Here is a 20,515-nt window from a genome sequence, read left to right as displayed (position 1 = left end):
CTTCAACGTGGGAGATTACCAGGGCCTGAACTGCGGTTCTTAAGGCCTTGGGAGTTTAAATTTCTTGGAAGATAGCTGGTTGCAGGCGGTTTAAACCTTTCAGTTCTTATGTTGTCATAAGGAGAGAGAGCTCTCGATTGGGAAACAGTGGTGTAGCAGTCGGAGCTTGGTGAGGTGTGAAGCAGTCAAGCTGTGTACCCTTTTGCCACTCTTAAATGGTATCCTGCTTATATGTGACAATAAGACGAATTGTGAGATTGAGCTGCAGGTGTGTGCTAGCCATCCATGCTTGGGTCAAGGTAATGTAGTCTCTGAGGCATGAGGCGTCCTGGCTACAGCCCTACCGATATGGGGTGTAACAGCCACTTTTACTCAATAAAAATAGTCAAATACTGCCAAAAAAGCAAAATGGGGAGTAAAAATACGCCCAATATTAAATAGGAAACAGACACACATAGGATCTAGTCTCCCTGCTTTCACTCACAAAGCTCCATGGATAGTAGTACACATAATGCCATATCAAGAAACTACTATAATTACTACATGATCTGAAGAGGGAAAACATATTTTAATGTGCGTGAATAACTAGGTGCAAACAAATATTTTCTATTAAAAAATTTCCATATTACAGTGAAATCATATTTTTATTCACTGAATTTTTTTTTAGGGAGTTAAAATATCCCATTCTCAATGAGAGTATTGTATTTTGCTTCCAAATTTAAAAAATAGGGAGTATAATACACCCATTTCAAAATGTTATCAGGAGCACTTCCTGGGTACCACTGACTTTTTTTTTTGGTCTAATTGTGTTTAGACCGTGTGTTGGTGGAGTGCGATGTCGAGGTCCTTGAGAAGTGATCCAATGGCTTCATGTGTATTTTAAAGATCACTGGGGAGATTGAGCCTTTTGGGATTCCACAGGTGTTCCGGCAGCGTTCTCACATGAAGTTGAACATCTGGATGGGCATAGTGCTTGTCCGAGAGGTAAGATGAAACAGTTGATTGTGAAGAAGACCATTCTGTTTGCAAGTAGGCTGAACATTGTGGGATGGTAGACTGTGTCAAACACAGCAGAGAGGTCAAGGAGAACCAGCTGGCATTAGTCCTTTGTTTCATGATTTGAGCATGGATTGTGGCTGTTTCAGAGCTACATTTTGATCTGAACCCGGATTGGTAATCGTGGAGCAGGCCGTGTTGGTCAATCCGATCATGGAGTTGGTTGGTTGCTGCCTTGTCAATGATTTTTCTAATGTATGAGAGGCTAGTGATCAGCAGAAAGTGTGAAATATTGTCTGGGTGCTAGACTGTTTTTTTTTAAGGAGAGCAGATGAGTCCTATTTTTAAGGTGCTAGGGAAGATGGCTGCAATAAGTGAGGCGTTTGTTATTTCGAGTAAGGGGGTGAGGATGGGCCCTTTGATGTGCTTTTGGATTGCATCATCTTTGTATGCGGTTGAAGTGATGCAAGGGTGTCAGCAAAATGCTTGGGGGTGGCGGGTGTGAAGGCAGTCCAGGGTTGTGTTATGCCTTGTGAAATTGAGCGCTAGGGGCGACCGATTTTGCAATACCCATCTGTTGTATGTTCTACAGCTTGTTGATGAAACGTTTATTAATGGCATTGCATGTTTCTGTACATTCAGGAATTAACAGGCCAGGCAGTTGTTTGAGAAATGTTTGACTGCCATTGGAGAGCTTAACTTCTATTGGCCGCCGCTGCAATAGTTGATGAGTAATATGCGGTTTTGCCTTTGGTGAGCCCCCGGCGTGAACGGTGAGGTCTGGAGGGTGAGGTTGTTGTTGTTCCTATGGGTTTTAAGCCAGCGTTTTTGGAGTGACTGGCTGGTGCACGTATTGTTGATTCTTCTGTGTAGCATGGAGCAGAATGTTTAACCCTAATGCAACATAGGTTCAACGGGGCTTGTGGGTCAAACAGTTTGGTTATGGTTTGGTTGAGAGTTGAAAAGAGTGTCAATATTGGGGGGGGTGAGGTTGGCCAGAGTTGCTAGTTTGTGTTCGGGCTTACCCTATCCCTTGTTGGATGGGTGGGCATATCTGTAAAGGGCGGTGGATGGTTTTGTGTCCAGTCAAGTGGGATAGGACTAAGACATTGCATCGGAGGAGTCGGGGGGGGGGGGGGTGGTGCTTAGTTGACTATGTAGAGAAGAACATCCCTGGTGTGTTTAGTGGCTTAGGTTTCAGACTGAAGTCACCAAGGAAGATGTTAATTTAGATTGATGGTGAGGTTGGAAATGTCATTGCGGAATGACACACACCTGCGAGGTGCAGGGTAGATCAGATGGAATGTGGTGATCTATTTATACAATAGTGTAAGGTGGCATGATAAGCTCTAAGGAGTTCATGGCTTTTTTGCTGAGCATGGGACAAGTCTAGTCTGATTTGTGCCTGCATGCCTGCTCTCCCCCTTCCCCCACAACCATCCCCATTTCAACATGTGCTCAACATGTTTGCTTTACTTTGAAAGGATGAAGATGTCTGATGTGGGAAGAGGTAGGGGAGAGCCAAGGTTCTGTGATAAGAATGGCATTGCGTTTGTGTGGTCATAAGGTTGGTGACGACAGCATTAATGAGCGTTAGTTTGTTAGGTAGGTAGGTGGGTGGTGGAGACAGCATGGTAACAAGAGGTATGTTTGTCGGGTTGAGAGGATTTACCGTGGGTTGATGTGGCAAGTGCTTGTAAGCGTGTGTCCTCATGAGTGTGGGGATGCACTTTGGCTGTAGTAGACCCAGTGTAATGCCTGCCGCCCTGACATAAGAGAAGCAGAGGCTCCAGCCCTGTCCAGGCCCTAGCCACCCTTAACAGATGATGTCTTTGTCCTTAGCTGAGGATGCTGACGATTAGGACACCTTGGGATCCCAAGGAAAAGCAGGTGGCCTAATGATCGGCTGGTGGGCTGGAGGAGGCAGATTTGGTCATGTTACCCAAGGACACTACTCTGAGCCTGGTCGAACAGCACTGCTGTTAAGAGTTCTTTAATAGTGTTAGGTTGAGTTATATGAGTTGTTGTGATCTGCAAGTCAGAGATATTGAACAGAGCAGTAGGTTAATCTTTGAAGATCACTATGCAGAGTGCTTTATACGTTGGTTCTAAAACCAAAGATTGAACAGAAGATGCAGACTACTCTGCTGCCTAAATTGTAAACTGTGGAACAAACAAACAGGGCTCAAATCCCTGCTTCCCCACTTAACACGTTGTGATCGTGATTAAATCATGTCACTTTGCTGTGTTTTATTTTATTTTCCTTAATTAGTGCAATTGGCATCACCCAGCAGTGATTCACTAGAGTTTGTCCTATAGAGTAAGTCTTGCTCATACAGTGTTTAATGGGACTGTGTCCCAAATAGGATTACAGTATTAACCAGTGTATAGTTTGCCACTGTAAACTGAATTGTCTCTGCTCACTTATGGCAGAACCACCTTGTCCTCTTAAAGTGGAATAACTTACATATTACAAGGAGTGAAGCCATGTATACTCTGTGTACCTATACTTCTAAACAGACACATATTCTAGTCTAAGATGTTGATGCCCAAAAAGTGTTTTACTACAGGTGTTCCTGATGGTTGGCTACACAGGTATTGCTTTTTTTCTTTGCTCTTCTCTGCAGGTTCACAGCTACACTTAATATCTGAAGTATTGGAATGCTTTGTGTTCAGAGCTGCATGTTGTGATTTGTACCATGCACTGCTGCCATTTTTGTGGTCGCCAGGCGCTATGGCAGATTTGAAAAGGAACAAGGGCTCCTCGGGGTGGGGGAATTGAATGGTTGGTGGAATCGAGAGCTAGAGAGCTTTGACGTGCTGTTGGTATCTTCAACTCAGAAAAAACATTCACTGTGTGCTGGGTACATTTTGTGTGTAGTTGGTAGAGGTTATGTGGTGTGTGGTGGATGGTTTGTGTGTGAGCTTTAGTTTTCTGTGGTTTGTTAGGTTTGCTTGGGTGATGCACAGTTTGTGTTGGTTTTATGTTTTTGCTGCGGTTGGGATATGTGTGTGTTTAGTTTGCCGTTTGAAGGTGAGTAAGCATGTCATTGGAAAATGTAGGGTTAATAATGGACGTCATTTATGACTTTCTCTGCTTTGACTAAGTTGGTCTGGCAGGGATCATATACTTTTATGGTGGTTTGCGTAAACGTTTTTGGTCAATTGGGTGATGCAGATTCTGGATCACAAGGGTTTTGGTTATTGTGGGTGTTTCCTCTTCTGTTGATCGTTCCTCTAAACCGTGTTTCCTGTTTAGCTCTGTGAGTTAAAGAGCCATGCCTTTAGCAGTTTGCTGAATTGTATGTGATCTTCTGTTCCAAAGTTTTTCCGACATGGAGCAAGCTGATCCACCAAATTTCTACTTTGCATATTGTTTCGGTTCGAGGCGAATGTCATTGTTGTACCTTGTTGTTTTGTTTGGTTTGTAGATTGCATGCATTTGGCTCCTTGGTTTTGTAATACTATGTGGGTTTATGCAGTGTTTAAAAAATAATGTTTGAATGGATTGTGTCCTCCCACGTATTCCTCATCTATGATATACGTCTCTCTTCAGCTTTGTTTCGGAAAACATTTTTTTTTCTTCAGCAGAGGGCGCTGTGCATGAGGCTGTGGCGTCAATGTCCCTCGACGGCCTCCAGAGGGTGTCGACGTCACCAGCAGTATAAGTAGCTCATGCTGCGCCCGTTAGCTTCAGTTCCGTTTTTCCGATAGCTTCGCAATCGAGTTAACAGCACGCTTTGTGTTTTCCTCAGGAAAATGTCATCATCTTCGATGCATTCCACTCCAAAGACAGGGTTTAAAAAGTGTTGACTGTGGCTCTAAGATGTCGATAACAGACCCCGACCGCGTCTGCCTTTGGTGTTTAGGTTCGGACATCAACCGCCCCCCCCCCCCCCTTGTTCCCCGAAACAAAATCACATTGCCATTATCATAGTGCCGCTCCCTCCCTCCCTAACCCCTTTGGACAGTGCCGTCTTCCGAATGTATCGTTGTCGTGGTGTTTGGACCAATCGTTCCTTTGGTATGAGCAGGTGGGACTGGCTGCTAGATGAAGGCAGAGTCTTAAATGTGTACCTGCACCTGCTCGGGTGGGAGTTTTGTCTAGTGCAGGTTGGTGTTCACAAGATCTAATCAACAATCCACCGAGGACCAAGGCCTCATCCATTACCCACTGGAATCTCTTCTATGTTTGATATATGTTTCGACACAAAATCTCCCCATAGCAGTTCATTTTGGCCAGATTTCCTGTTGAGAGCTGCGATTATTTTTTCCTTTGTACAAATATTGATGGTTACATTAAGCCATTCTTTATTTCCGGGTACCTGGGTCTCTTTCCATTTCATCACCAGTCAAGCCCGCGCTGCCAGCAGGAGCAGCGCTGCCACCCCTTTTATTCTCATGAACTCTTCCTGAGACTCCTCCAACCCAAATAGTATGAGAAGAGGTTCAGCAGTATGTTGGATCCAGTGTAGTTGCCTAATCCAACCCAGCACTTCATCCCAATAAACCTTAATAAGGGGGCATCCCCACCACATATGCCAGTAATCTGCCTTTTCCCCACATTGACGCCAGCACAAGGGACTAGTTGACTGAAACATCTTGGATAGTCTGCACGGGTCATACTGCCATCTGTACAATAGTGTAATGGCATGCAGCTTATACTGGCAGGCTATCTGGATTTGTGAGGCTCCTTCACATATTGTCCCGCATAGGTCAGGGTCTATTTCTGAGCCAAGATCCCTTTCCCATCAGAGCCTTAGAGTTTCAGCTGACCCTCTCCCTGCGAGTATTGGGGCCCTATACATTGCAGAAATCAGGCCCCTAGAGTCTGTCCATGTGTCTAGATCTCTTCAAATGGGGTAAGGTCCCTCTGGACCTTCACCTTCCATATGTTCCTCTTAAAAAAATCCCTTTAAGCTGAAGGAAGGAAAAGAAATGTAGGGAGCCTATCCCCAGTGCGTCTTCCAAGTCAGAGATCGTTACAAAAGTGCCCTTCTTCCAGAGTTGTCCTACTCTCTCCAGACCAGCCTCAAACCAAGATTGAAATCGATAGTGATCCGGGATGTTTTCTCTGACTCCAGGTGCCCAAATATGACTCAAGGGAGACTGCATGAAGTGATCCCCCGCGTGTTAACCCCTTCCTGCCAGATCTCCCATATAGTACCCAATAAAGGCTGGTCCCTGATTCTGCGTATGAGATTATTTCTCTGAACCCAAAGCCATTCCGCAACTGTGGCTGGGGCCAGATTGTAATTGTCTAAATCTACACATTGAAGTCCCTTCTGCCCTCTGAGATGGGGTATAAGAACTCTTCGTTGCGTCACCTCGTAGTATTTCTGCAGATCCGGAAGGCCCATCCCACCCATGTCTTTGGGCAACATCAGAACCTTGTAGGCTACACTTGCCTTTTTACCTTGCCATAGAAACCTCAGGATGTCCCTTTTATCTCACAAAAGCGGGATTTTGGAAGGCGAATTTCGGAGCATTTGAAATGGGTACAGGAATATGGGCAGAGACACCATCTTCACGGCGTTGAGTCTCCCGAAGCCAGGATATGGTGAGTTTTCCCCACTTTTCTATATCCGTCCGGAAGCTCGAAAGAAGGAGGAACATTAGCGACATATAGGGTGTCTAGGTCCCTCTTTGGGTTTATCCCCAAATAGCAGAGGGTGTCGCCTCCTATCGTTAGACCCAGTGGGGCAAATCTCTTAGTCTGCCCCTGGTCGGGATTTTGAAATGGGAACAAAATGGACTTGGCCCTGTTGATCTTAAAACCAGCTAATGCGCAGTATTGTTCAATCAAATGAATCACCCTAGGTATGGATGTCAGAGGGTTCTTTACATGAAACGGCAGGTTGTCCACATAAAGGGCAACCTTGTATTCCCTCCCTCCGACCTTAAATCCCTCCACCTGTTGGTCCCCTCTGAGTCTCAGAGCCAGCAGCTCAAGGGAGAGAGAGGAAACAAAATTGCTGAGAGGGGGCAACCCTGACGCGTTCCTCTACCAAGGTCAAACCATCAGGAGAAATCTCCATTAACCGCTACTGACGCTTTAGGGGGGAAGTATACACTGCCTTTACTCCCCTTCTAAACCGATGACCGAGTCCCACCTTGTTGAGAACCACCTCTAGAAACCCCCATTCCACCCTATCGAATGCCTTCTCTGCGTCCACCGATAAGAGGACTGGGTCCCCTGCCATGTTACGCGACTCGTGGATCAGGTGTAGTGTCTTCCGCATTGTATCTGTGCCTTGTCGTCCTATTATAAACCCAACCTGGTCAGAGTGTATCGGGCGAGGCATATACGTTTCAAGTCTAGCTCTGAGTTACCCTTGTATAGATCTTGGCATTGATGTTAAATAGTGAAATGGGCCCTTAGGATCCACACCTTTGGGGGTCTCTGCCCTCGTTGGGGATCACCGTGATGAGCTCGAGAGAAAGTCAGCAGCCACACCATGAAGGGGAGGAGAGAGGGAAGAAAAGTGTTATAGAAACCAGCTGTGTACCCATCCTCCCCTGTGCCTTCCCTAACGGGAGTCTCTTCACTGCCCTCTTGATTTCTTCCGGAGTAATCGGGGCATCGAGTTTGTCTGCCTCATCACAACGTTTTGGCATCTGCCCGCTCTCTATGTATTAGTTTATTTCCGACCACCCCTGGTCAGATTCCGATTTATATAGGTTCTCATAAAATGCTGCAAATGCTTCCGGGATTCCCTCTGTCGCTAAATTCTGGGTACCCTCCTTCGCCTCTATTGACTCCACCGATCTCTTTGCTCCCTGTCCCTGCAAACTAGCTGCCAACAGTGCATCCGCTTAGTTACCTTTCTCATAAAACGTATGTTGTAGCAGCTGTAGCTTCCGAACTATTTGACCTTCCTCTAGGATGCAGAGTTCTTCTCTTTTCCGCCTGGCCTCCTGAATCTTGCCCTCCCTCTCTTCTGTGACGTTCCGTGCCGCTCTATCCAGTTGGGATATCTCCTCCCTTAGTCTACCTTCTATCAGCGTCCTCTCCCTCTTTTTACTAGCTCATTCCCTGATCAGGATCCCCCGCCATGTTGCCTTACCCGCCTCCCACACTGTCATCCTTGGTGCCTCTCCTGCTCAGTTCGGAAGACTGGATCCTTCCATAGTGACTCATTACATTTCCACTTTGTTCCCTGTGAGGAAGACCAGCCCAGCCTAAATTTAACGTGACCATATCATGATCAGACCACGTGATCAGGGAGATCTCTGAGCCCACCACTGCATCCCATGGGCCACCTGTAATGTACATATAATCGATCCTGGTGAAGGTACCGTGAGGTGTCGAATAAAAGGTGTACCCCTTCTCGTTTGGGTGTAAGCTCCTCCATACATCCTTCAACCCGTAAATATCTAGCAATTCCATGCCCCCTGGCCGACACCCACCTGACCGGTCTTGCGTTTCTGTGTTACCCACCTGTCTGTCCAATTTAATATCCGCCGAGAGGTTAAAATCCCCTCCAAAACTACATGCCCGGAGGCCTCCAACATTATTTTCGGAAGTGTTCTCTGCAGAAATCGGGATTGGCCTGTATTAGGGGAGTACACAGTTACCAGTGTAAACGTGATTTTCTGTGCGGTGCCTATAATCAGGAGAGCCCTCGCCTCCACGTCTGCCCACACCTTGTGCACCTCTAGATTCAGATCTCTCCTCACAAGTATTCCCACTCCCGCCTTTCTCAGGGGACCGGAGCCCAAGTGTTCTACCCCCACTCTTGGACCCAGGATCCTACGTTCTTCCCCATGTGCATACTTGGTTTCCTGTAGAAACAAGATGTCTAGTCTCGCTCTTCGAAACTCCCTGGCCACTAGGGACCTATTCATGGGCGAGTTCAGTCCCTTAACATTCAGTGTTCCCACCCTGAGAAGGCTATTCCTTTGAGTACCTTGATCTACTGCCATTTCTTCCTTAGAGCACATGTTAGGCGGTTGTTATGCCCCGGCGACCTAGATCTCAACTCAGCACCCACCTGACCACTCGTAGACTGCGCAATAAGGGTGCCATTCCTGGCCATTCCCCTTGTCCCCCCCTCCCTCTGCCTCCCCTTAAGGGCCCCCCACCACAGCAAACAAACCCAAAAGACCCCAACAGGTCTCCAACTGATCATGCCCCCTTAGCTGATTCGTCACCAGGGCCACTGATGTACGGGACTCCTGCAAATACCTGCCGCCATAATGCCCTGGTCCCCCAGAGCCATCTTCGCACCCTTTCACCATGGCCACTGGAGGCCTGGGCACCAGCAGCGTCCGTATAGTCACATGCTATTGGAAACCTTGCATCACTCCAGGGCCCACCAGGGCCAAACCTGCTCTCATCGCCGAAGGCACCACCATACCCCAGGCTGAAGTTCCAAAATCATCTGGGTCTTTTAAATGTCCACCTCTCGGGAGGCATTCCCCCTCCTGTATTTCCTAGAGCCTGGTATGCATCTCCGTCTCGGCCCCTGAATACGCCATTGTCTGTCGTCATCTCACCTCTCATCTTGATTCTGGTCATTTCTCTGGTTGCCCAGAAGATCCGCTATGCAGTTCTTAATATCTTTCTCCGACCTCAGCCTCTCCTTACGTCCTTCCAGCTCGAACGTTAGAGAAAATGGGTAACCCCATCTGTAGCAGACTCCTTTGTCCGTCAACCATTTCGTTAGGGGCATGAAAAACTGTCTCAAAGCCAGAGTAAGTGACGACAGGTCTTGGAAGATTGTTACTCTGGCTGCATCAAGAGTGATTGGGCCACTGCGTTTCGCTTTCTCCAAAATTATGGCCCTGTTGCTGTAGTTGTGGAACCAAACTAGGGCGGTCTTAGGGCCCCCGGCATCTCCTCTCGTTCCATGAATCCTATCAATCTTTTCCTCATCAATTCAGTCATCCTCAAATAAGAGCTTCATAATATCATGGAGTGTCCTTTTTAGATCATGTTCGGATTCTCCCTCTCTATCGGGAATGCCGAAAAATCTTGGGTTATTCTGCCGTTCGCGATTTTCCAAATCATCTATCTTTAGGCGGAATTCCTCTTCCTGGGTTTCCAGTTCAGTTATTCTCTGGTCGTTCCATCTGCGTCTCAAGGGTATTGAGCGAGGTCTGATTGTTTTCAACCCCTTCGAGTTTCTCCTCCATCTTGTCAATCCGCTGGGTGATTCTGTCACCTTTCCACCAATGTCTGCTCTCATGTTCTTGATTTCTTCTAACAAGGCCGCAACATCACCCTTGGTTGCCGCAGAGTCCGTTCCTGAGGTCACCATGACGAGTGTGTGCAAGGTTTTAGGGTCGGGGCGAAGTGGGGTGTATCTATATGATGCCTACTTCTCCCTTATTTCCATGCACTCTGCTTCCACTATAGATGCCTTGTCCACCATCTTATCCTTGTAGCTTCTTCACTTATTTGACTTGTTCCAATCACATCGATACTGTGGCTTAGCCTACTGGGTTGGTTTGTTCTGCCTACGAGGTTTAAGCCACTGACTCCAGGGTGGGCACTCACCCCCAGGGCGGGGTCGTTCAGACAGGGGACATGCAAGGTCTGTCTCTTCCACTCAATTCACATCCTCTGGGTTCTTTGTCACTTGGTTTAACTTGCCGGTGCTTCAGCGCGTATAGTGGGCACTTATTCGTGTTCCAAGGGCACTTCTGACTGGGGTGTTGCTTGGGCAAGGGGGGAAATCCAGTCTCCACCGCTGTTGGGCGCCTATCCTCTCCTGCGTGCCCCGTTGGTACCTGGCAGCTGCCTCTCTGTGCGCCTTTCCCCCATCGTTTGGGAGTAGATCGCTCTGTTCTCACTTTCTGGGGCGCAACCCTGGTTGTGTCCAGCGTTCTCTGGTCTAGAACTTGGAGGAGGGCACACACCCCAAAACTGGGGGCCCCACCCTCACTTCGACCAGATTCACTGTGATGTCCAGGTAATTAGTCGGTACGTTCCACCTGAGGTATTGGAGGCAGCCTGTTCCTGGTAGTGGGGGCCTTATGACCCCGAAGGTAATCCCCCCCCCTTGTCACAGCAGGTGACCATAGGTCTTGTGACCCCTTCTCACTTCATAAGCCGTAATTGGAGTTGCTTCGGTTATTTCTTGCCCCCAGGTGCCCAAAGGAAGGCACACACCCCAAGACTGGGGGCCCAACCCTCTGCTGGAAATCTGTTGGCCACTCGCACCTCTCTTCACGTGGTGGAACCTTGGTAACTTCTCCTTTCCTCCATGGTTACTGCCCCAGAGGAGGGCACACGCCCCAGTTTTGGGGGCCCAAACCTCTGAGTGACCTGGGTTGCCGCAGGGTTTCGTTGGTCAAGGGGCACACCGCTCTTGATTTAGTAGGGGAGGGATTCCTTTAATAATGTAGCTTACCTGAGAGAGTAGTCCTTGTTCCTCGTGGGGATCGGTAGCTGGTTGGCAGGGCTGCCAGAGAGCCTTTATTTCTCTACTCCCTGCTGGCCCACTTCACAAGCAGCATGGGCTGCACAGCGTCAATGGGGGGGGGGGTGTTGGGCCCTTATCTCTGATGTGGGCGCAGGCGGGGTGTCCCAACGGTAGTGGGCCACCTATCATGGAGCGCCGCGGGGGGCCAGCAGTGCCTGAGGGTCTGGTGGTGGGCAGTGCAACCATCTGCGACTCACCGCTCACTAGTGGGGCTTGTTTCAGTAAGTTCCTGCTGGGTCACGCACGTAGAGTGCAGGAGCGGGTGGATCACTGAGCCTGCAGTAATTAAATGGTGTCGGAGGGGCCGCGTCCTCACCCTCTGTCCCCTGCCACGTGTAATTCACGGTATCCAGTCATTGCATCGATAACCAAACCATCTAACACCAAACCATCACATTTTTTCCATATAAATACCATTCCATCGAATGGCCATTTTGCTGAATAAAATTTGATAGATCCATTGAAATGTAATGTTAAGATTGGGCATTAGATTAGGGTTTGGGTTAGTTTAAGGGTTACATTAGGGTTAGGGTTGTGGGTTAGGGTTAGATTAAGGGTTACGTTAGGGTTGGTGGGGGTGGGCCTGGGGGTTGGAGGGGGCTGGGGGAAGAGGGGGGGGAACCCCCCAAAATATACAAAAAAAAAAGTCAACATTACACGGAGCTGGCCAGTGCTGAGTTTTCAGCACTGGACAGCTCCATTTAACCATTTAACGTTATAAAAAAATGCATTGAAATGCCATCTTTTACATGTAAAAGTGCATTTCTATTCAAACCAGTCCATTTATATTTTCGATGGACTGGTTTAGATGGAAAGGCACTAATCCATGTTAAAGATAGACTGTCGATGCTTTGGCATTAGATGCTTTGTTTTCGATGCTTTGGTGTGTCGACCCTTTGTTTTCGATGCAATCACTATAAACCGCAATTCACCCCTGGTGCCATGTGGGGGGTGAGGAAGGGGGGAAAGTCCCATCAGTGCGTGCTGCACTGCTCCTACTTACGGTGTGAAGCGCTGTGCACTGCTGCGGCGAGGCAGCTCCAGCTCACCTCATGGGATGCGGGATGTGTGCTGAGCAGCGTTGTTCCTTGGACTCCGCAAATAAGGGTGTGGGGGAGGTGGCCACCTTACATGTGTGCAGGTATGGGGCTGGGAACAAAAACTTCCTGTGGGCCCTTGCAGTCCCTCGGGCTCAGAGTCCACCCGCTCCTCCTTCCACACAGCACGGGGCAAACAGGGCTTCACTTTACTTTTCCACCAGCAATCTTCCTCGAGCCCATTCTATGCCTTTGCAGGCACGATTTTCTCCAGCCTTGGTGCAGATGATGCCATGTGGGCTCCAACACCCAGCTGTCCACTTTTCTCCGCTGGGGGCTACCAGTGGGGGCTCAGTCCACTTTGCGGGACCTTTGGCAGAGGTCTACGTAGAGGCTTCCAACTTCTCTGCGCCCTCTGTGGTGGCCTTGAGTCCATGTCTTTTGATGAGGTCGTTGAGAAGAGTCATGTATGTGTTGACTGGGAGTGATGAGCCTTAAGGGACTCAGCAGGTTGCTGTGCATGGTGCCGACTTGAAGGGGGTTAGCCACGTTTCTGTTCTTTCAGTTAGGAAGGATAACCATAGTAATGCTGTGTTTTGATTCCTATTTCCTTGAGTCTTCTGATGAGTGTTTCATGATCGACTGTGTCGAATGCTGCTGATGGGTCTAGTGTTAATAGTAGTAGTAGTAGTAGTAGTTGTTGTTGTAATAGTATTAGTAGTAGCAGTGCAGAAGAGGCTCGGGAGCCTTGGTTTTAAGATCGTCCCATGTAGATAGTAGCCGTTTCTCTCATGGGTCTGAAGCAGAATTATGCCTGGTGTAGAATGCAGTTGTGTTCTACGTGTTCTAGGCTTTGTTCATAGACGTAGCTTTCAAAGAGTTTTACTGGATACGAGATGTTTGAAATTGGTGTATAGTTGGTTAGGTCTTCTGTGTTTCCTGCTGGGTCTTCAAGGAGTGGTTGGAGGTATGCTGATTTGAAGGCTCCTGGCATTTTTCCTGTTGCTAATGAATGGTCAAAGAGGTTCGGAAACTATTCCATAGATATTTTTGGGGTGAGGATAGTCTACATATTTGGCATGCAAGAGTCCGCAGGTGGTCCAGTTGTGTTGCCTTTGTTCACTAGGCTGATGAATTTTTCTGTTGAGATTGGTGTGAAGACTGTCATTTTAAAGGTTGGTTCCGATGTCAGCTGGTTAGGGATGGTGGTGTTTTTGGCCTAATATTACTGCTGACTCGCTAGATGTTTGTGATTTTGTTTTTGAAGTGGTTTGCAAGGTCAACGCACGGTTTCTGTGAGGGAGTCGGCATTTTGCAGGCTGTTTGCTTTCTTATCTCATTAATAATGCTCAACATCTCTTTCTGGGTGTTGCCTGCATTAGTGATGCATGTGTTGTATATTTTTGTTTTGAGTATTTCGGATTTGTATAGTAAAATCTGTCTCTGGTATGTGAGTATTTTTTTCCTCCGTTCTTGTTCCAGTTTCCTGTTTGTTTTCTTCAGTCCTATGAGGAAGGTTGTGAACCATTTCACCCTTATTTTCTTTAGCAAGGGGTGAAAGGTTTTCCAGTGATGCCATCTAGTCTTTTTGTGATCGATGATTGGATTGTCTCAGTTCTTTCTTCGATGTTGGGTGAGTCCAAGACGTTGGTTGATGGTTTTGTAGGTTCCAGTCTGGTATTTAGCAATGTTTGATTTCCAGTTTCTTTTCTGAATTGGAGGAGTTTTTGGATTGTTGGTTAGTGGTCGCGTTGGCAGGTGGATTACAAAGTGTATTATGGGGTGGTCGCTCCATAGGATATGCATTGAAGGTTCCGTTGTGACCAGGTTTCTTTAGCAATAGATTGCATCTAGGGTGTGCTTTGCGATGTTGCTCCTTTCATCAGTTGCTGTAGACCCATCGCTGATTTCTTAGTGTGTGAGTTGATGTTTTCTTCTTCAAACCAGATGTTGAAGTCTCTTCGTATGATCATGTTATCATATTTCATGGCTTTGTTGGTGATGGAGTAAACAAGTGTCCGTGAAGGTAGAGTTGTGTTTTGACAGCCTGTAGACTGCTAGGCACGACGGTTTCATTTGGTGATCTAAGGCTAGGTGTAGGGGTGATTCAGTTCGGGATGTTCATTCGTGGTGCTGTTGTCATCTTGAGGTGGTCTTTGTAAGCACAACGGCAAGACCTCCTCCTCTTTTTCATATTCTGTTGGCTTCTTTCAATTTGAAGTTTTTGGGTAGGGATTTGTGTGCGACTACTTGCAAATTTTTATATACCCATGTTTCTGTGAGGAATAGGATGTCTGTTCCTCCCTCACTTAGGAGTTTGTGTATCATGTGGTGTGTTTTGACATTGATCTGGCATTGACTAGGTTGCAGTGTATCCTTTTGTTTTCTGGATTTCGTTTGTCCTTTGAGGTAAAAATAATCCAGGTTGAGTTTTATATGTAAATCCTACAGCTTTTTTTTTCTCGAGTTCTTGTGAAAAAATGTCTGTGAAATGCAACATTTTGACCCATTACCTAAATTAAAATGTTAAGATTGGCTGAAGTGGGTGGCGGGTCGAGGGAGTTAACAGTCCAGGTAGAGATCTGGTTCCCTTTCTCATATCCAGGAGTGCCCCCATTAAGTGACAATCAAAAGTTGTCCACCATGGTTGTGGGTTGCTTTGTCCTTGTCCGGCTCAACTCTTCTTTTGGAGGTGCCAATAGTGCTTCCCCATGGCATTATTTATGCGAGCTAAACCTCACCAACACCAAGCAAATTAGATAAGATATGTAACGCAGTAACCACGTTCATGTTTTTAGGTGCATTTTCACGAAGGGCCAAAACAAGTGCAAGGAACGGAGATAAGTGTCCTGGCTTGGTTTTTCTTTAACTTTTCGCAGTGGAGAATGGGAAGACTCTTGTTATGATGGAATGGTAATTGTGGAACTTAATATGATTATATACCCCCTCCCCCCTTAGCTCTAATGAGGAACAGAGCCTTTTACTCGCCGTTTTTAAGTGGTTATGCAAAGCGCATCCTACTCCAACTCCGACTCGCCTCTGCCTGCTTCCGGCATTTATCGTTCGCTTTACTTACCCCCGCCGAGTGTTACTGCTGAGCTGGTGCACCCTGGATCATGTGAATCGTTGTGATCGAAGCTGCCACCATCTCTGCCCTTCTTACTGCTTTCTTCTGCCTGTGCTCTGCGAGCGAGTCCCCTCGCTGCCCTTCTGTCTGACACTTGAGGGGTTCTATGCATCCAATTCGTGCCTATGCCCCATTTCATGCTGTTACACATTACTATAAGCTGCTGTCGCTTCCTCCACGTTTAGTTGTCAGCGCCCCCGCGCTTGTGCTCGCATGCCTTCTTGTTGCAACATCCTCCTTGCATCCTATACTTATGGTAGAAAGTAACTGGCTTCCAACGCGGTGATTGCTTCCTTCATATGTCTATCTGGAGGGCCCCCTTGAGGTGGGATTGGGGCATGTTATGGGCTCATTCATGCCTGGCTATCAATGATCTAGTCGCAGCACGCCGACTCGTATAGCTCACAGCGCCATCCAAGCAGCACGTCGACTCGTACAACGTGCGTTATTAAAGTACTGACCCTCGCGCCGACTCGTACAGCGTGCGTTATTACTGTACTGAGCCTTGCGGATGGACCCGATGATTCTTGAAAGAGGGAGGGTTGGAGCGTCAGCTGCTGTTGCTATCAGACAGTTGCCTGGAGTGTCCTGTCTGCAGTCTTCTGTTTCTCGTAGTCTTCGCAATAATATATGTAGAATTTCCCTCCCTCTCTTCAGTCAGGCACCGAATCAAGAAACGATGTGTTTTTTTCAGAGCACAGCTGGGGCTGGACCCTGCCAGGGCTAAGAGCAGCATTTAAGCAGTCGCCGCGATACAACGTATTGTCGGGGAGGCGCATTGAGCTGCTCCACTCTCGAGTATTCTTCTTCTTTCACACAGACTATTCCGCCTCGTAGCAGAACATATTTTGGAGCTCCGAAGCCCCATCGTTTGCGAACTGCCCGCGTTTTTTTAGGATTTCGGACCTGAACCGTTGATGGTGCGAGAAGCTGCCTTTCTGTCGTGGGCTTCTTTACGCCTGGGGACTTGCCGGTTTCTTGGAGGGTAGTGCTGTAGCAGATTCTGCACTTAAGGTCGCCAGTCATTCCCAATGATGGACTGTGGTATAGGGTTTGAACAGCGCTAACCCTACGTCAGAGTACAGGTGAATATTTTTCTGTCATTTTTTAAAAAGTAGTCTGTATGTTTAGAGCTGTGCGCTGTGTATTTGGGAGGAGACATGACACTCGCAATGAAAATACAATAAATGCATTGACTAATGCGTAAATAAGTGAATACAGAGTGGACAGGGCACTATATGTCCGAACATTGCATTACCTTATCCACAACGTAGGAGTCGAATGCAACGGTCGGTGTACTTGTGCTTGAACTGCATCTTTCTTTCTATAGGTGTGTTGTTACTGACCATTAAGAAAAATGCAAAGTGTCTGTGCCACTCCCAGAATAATGCCAATGCTATATTTCACCCAGCATCCCACTCTGAGCAGATATGTTCACTGAGGATCAGAAAGTGTGTGAGCATATTGGCCAAGGTGGAAATATTTGGGAGGTGGTAATTGTGTATCTAGATATTTGTCAAAGGTTTTTTATTTCGTACAGGGAAGATTAATATAGACACGTTTTATATTGTAGTAGGTTCCGTATTGGTTTATGTAGCACTGTGGGGGCATTACTTTTGTCCAGGGGAGCACTGGCGGGGACAGGGTTGTTGGGTGAAAAAAAGGCATCCTTGCAACACAGATATCACAGGATAGACTTGTGGGATGTTCGTTTTTTGGCCATTATGGAACAGCAGTAGTTTGTCAGAACAAGAACAAACTAAAAAGCTTAAAATCATGTGGTTTGGGAGGTCTTTGATCTTTCGCCCACGCTTTCCAACTGCCTATGCTCATCCTGTATTAGCCCATTGTTGGTTGCAACAGTGTACGTGTATATGTGTATATAGACTTGGAGAATTGTGGATTTAACGGCCCATGCGTTGTTTTTGGTACATAGATTCTATTGCTCGGTACCTGTGAGTACAACCTCTTATTCCAGCGCTCTTACATTTCACATCTTCAGTCCACAGTAATACTCTGCATTGCTCTATATTTTACATTATAAATTAAATGCACTCTAAAGGCCTGTAAGATCGTGAAGTAAAGATATTCTTAAATCAAGCATCATAGACCCTATAAAATCCAGTAGTAGATTGATGGTCACTTTAACAATGTTTTTTTGTGAATTGAATGTGGTTTTGACAGCCTCATGTTGTATGCTGCATTGAGAATCTCCAACCTTCTCTGAATGGGAAGCATAATTATGTAATGTCAAAGAGATCTAGTATAGCTGAGTGGTGGGTGTGGAGGGCTTCTGACTAACTTTTTTGTTAGTGTCGGTCCATTTCTGGGATGGACTGGTGGATTTTCATTTGAACTTTTTTCAAATTTGTTTCGACACATAATTGATTCGTTGGTTGATTTTGTTGGTTGATGGTAAACGTGTGGTGTCAGCCATGGAATACAATTTTCTTGCTGTGTGTGCTCTTTGCCCTGTATGGCTTAGAGGGAGTTGTGAATTACGTTTATTTAGGTGTTATTAAGGCACCTAAAATCCAAACCTCTAGTTTGGCACCTTTTAAACGTCAAGAACATCTAATCTACCAACCTTTCAATTTTAGGACCTCTATCAGCAATTGGTAGTCAATGCAGTTATGGCATTTGTCAAGTAGGCGTGCATGTATTAATGTCATGTGATCCACTATGTTTGGGTGTGAGTCGTAGTCTAATGTGTACAGTATGTATTAATATATTTGAGAGTGTGGTGATCCTTGTGTAATACTATGGGGACACTGTTTGGAGGAAGAGATGTAATCAAGGTTTGCTCTTACATCTGCATGGAAAAGAACGCTAATGGGCTCTTGCAGGATTTGCAGGTAGAGGCCACTGTTTCAATTCTATGTTTGTTTTGCATGATTGGTTTCCAACTCTAAAGATTGGTCAGGCAATCTTAGAATTGCCAGCTGACTTTAATTTACTTCAGTGACCATTGTGAGGCAGACATGGTATCAAGAGAGACACAGACTCAAAAGTATTTATTTTAAAAGCTTTATTTACTAAGATTCCTGGCTTGGTGGAATGCCAGACTGGCCCATACTCTAAAGGGATATATGTTTCTAATGGCTGTCATTTTCTAATAGTCCAAAACAAAAGTTTGTATGTGTCTAAACTTATGCTTGCCCTCACGCTTTACAAAAATATGATAAGCAGTCTTTCTCAAAAGGAAAAAATAGTGGTTTAACAAAAATGGCAAAACCGGTGTTGGTTTCAAGTGGTCTCTCACCAGGTGCAATTTGGGCAATGTCACAAAGATCTGCTCACTGTACAGGGATGTTCAAAAGACCTTCTCCACAGGGCCCTTACAGTGAATTCCAATACCTTCAATGTCTTGAGTTCCTTGGGCTCCCTTCCCCAAGCTTTAACTTGTTCACTTTACTTTCTTCAATAGGCCTCTCGGGGTTCTCTTCCCCAAGCTCAGGTCTCTTCCAGCTTTCAAAACAAACCACAAAACCTACTTTTCTCAATATGCCTCTCGGGGTTACTTTCCCCAAGCTCTGGGCTTTTTCAGCTTTCAAAACAAACCACAGTCTACTTTTCTCAGCAGGCCTCTCCGGGTTCCCTTCCCCAAGTGCAGGCCTCTTCCAGCTTTCAAAACAAACCACAGTATACTTTTCTCAATAGGCCTCTCAGGGTTCCCTTCCCCAAGCTCAGCTCTCTTTCAGCTTTCAAAACGCAAAGCAATATGTATCACAGTTCCTTCTTGATCTGAGGGCATCCTTCCTCAAGCTTAGTCCCCTCTAGTTCCAAACACCAATTGATCTGTTCAGGATGAGCCTTTTTCATATATATATATATCTCCTCTCTTACATGCCGTCCTCTCATGGGGTAGAATCAGAGGCTTTTCCTCGGCGTGACCACTCTGACCCTCTTGCCCTCTTTTTGTTTTCATGTGCTCCTTTACCTTTGGCGTACACACTTGCATTGTCCTTTACTCCTTTTGCGTGTCGTGCCTCTTGCACGCCTCTTCTACTTTACCACGCACCTCTGTGCTTGTTTCTGTTTTTCCGTGTCCCTCGCCACCTTTTCTGCATTATTCTTTCCTGCCGTGCCTCTTGCACCTTTTTCACGGGTTTCTAGCCCCCTTTGCAATTATTTCACTGTCCAATTTTACTTACTTTATTCTTGCACACATGTGCGACTTCCCAGTTTTGCACTTATACTTAACAATGTTATTTGTAACAGTGTCTTTGCACTCTTTGAAATCTTCCTGTTCGCTTCAATTGAACACTCCCACAAACGTGGTCCTCTTCCTTACGCATTTCCAGTGTTGCTATGTATCGCGCTCTTCACAACCCGGCTCTGCAATGCATTCCGACTCATCGGGCTTACTTTGGCTCCATGGGGCACTTCATTCCGAGGTCAGGGTCTCACCACCTGGCCCTCGGACACTCCTGGGCTGTCTCACGGGCCATGGGGAACAAGCACTTGCATACACAGATTCTGCAGGGGACCAGCACGCTTTGCGGTGCTCATACGTGCACCCTTCTTGACTCCCTGGAGACACCGCTCCTTCGCCACGCTTCTGCTCTCTCGCACTGCAGTTACTCAGTGCCTCAGCATCCCGGTCTCTGGCGTCTGGTCCTGGGCAACTCTGGCATCTCGGTTCTTCTCTCATCTTCCTACTCGCTCATACCTCTGTCAGACCACGCTTTTTATAGTGAAAAGACCAGTTAAGTGGAGTCAGGTGTGAATAGTTACTATCAAATACCTGACCCTGCCTTACTCTTAGTGGGGCACTTTGCGTTGATTCTACAATAGGTTTCCCTCATTTTCCCCATGTTATTTCTATGGGTAATCTTTACTGATCTTAGTTGCCTCTTCCTTTTCTAAGTATTTGTTGGAAATGGGGAGGGGGAGATGGGATGAGATGGGAATTGACATTGACA

The 20,515-nt window shown here is 46.7% G+C and overlaps 1 protein-coding gene across 5 annotated transcripts in view; it reads left to right on the top strand.

Moving 5' to 3' along the window:
* Positions 1 to 20,515, top strand: part of HDAC4 (histone deacetylase 4) — a 2,586,716-nt gene that overhangs the window by 934,629 nt on the left and 1,631,572 nt on the right. The window contains exon 1 of one of the 5 annotated variants that reach the window (XM_069616022.1): positions 15,949 to 16,675. The exons of the other annotated variants lie outside the window; for them this stretch is intronic. The gene's annotated coding sequence lies outside the window, so the exon portion shown is untranslated. Of the gene's footprint in view, positions 1 to 15,948; positions 16,676 to 20,515 lie in introns of those variants that run through there. 5 annotated transcript variants of the gene reach the window in all.

Source organism: Ambystoma mexicanum, chromosome 9, assembly GCF_040938575.1.
Source record: "Ambystoma mexicanum isolate Mex_15411 chromosome 9, UKY_AmexF1_1, whole genome shotgun sequence".
NCBI classification, from domain to species: domain Eukaryota; kingdom Metazoa; phylum Chordata; class Amphibia; order Caudata; family Ambystomatidae; genus Ambystoma; species Ambystoma mexicanum.
Note: the sequence above shows the minus strand (reverse complement) of the source record. Positions and strands in the feature narration are given on the sequence as shown.